Genomic DNA, 837 nt, shown 5'->3' with positions numbered 1-837 from the left:
ATAAAAACGCTCAATAAAGTAGGTATTGAAGGGAAATTCATCAACCCATTTAAGAGCAAATATATACAAAACCATCAGACTACTCTTAATGGAGAGAAACTGAAAGCCTTCCCTCTGTGAATGGGAACCAGACAAGAATGCCCTTTGTCACCACTCCTATTCAATATTGTACTGGGAGACTTAGCCAGAGCTTTAAGGTAAGATAGAAAAATCAAAGACATCAAAATTTGCAAAGAGGAAATAAAACTCTTTCTATTTGTGGATGATATGATGCTATATATAGAAAACCCCAAAGACTCAGAAAAATATCTACTAAACCTCATTGGAGGATTCAGCAATGTGGCAGCATATAAGATCAACTTCTAAAACTCAGTTGGATTCCTCTATACCAATAACAACATTGCTGAAGCAGACATTAGGAAAGCAATACCATTTACAATAGCCACCCAAATGATGAAATATCTAGGAATAAATGTAACCAGAGAAACAAAGGAACTATAAAAAGAAAACTACAGAACACTATTACAAGAAACCAATGGAGACTTACAAAAATGGAAGAATATACCATACTCCTGGATAGTAAACATTGTGAAAATGTCGATACTGCCCAAAGCAATTTACACATATAATGCAATTCCAGTCCAAATTCCAATGATATTCTTCAAAGACATGGAAAAAAACAAACAAACAAACAACCAAAAAACTTACAAACTTTATATGGAAAGGAAAGAGACCAAGGATAAGCAAAACACTGCTTAAGAAGAACAGGGTGGGAAGCCTCTCACACACTGATTTCAAAATTTACTACAGGGCTACAGTAGTCAAAACAGCCTGGTA

The sequence above is a fragment of the Chrysochloris asiatica genome, unplaced genomic scaffold, assembly GCF_000296735.1.
Source record: "Chrysochloris asiatica unplaced genomic scaffold, ChrAsi1.0 scaffold00501, whole genome shotgun sequence".
Classification (NCBI taxonomy): Eukaryota; Metazoa; Chordata; class Mammalia; order Afrosoricida; family Chrysochloridae; genus Chrysochloris; species Chrysochloris asiatica.
Note: the sequence above shows the minus strand (reverse complement) of the source record.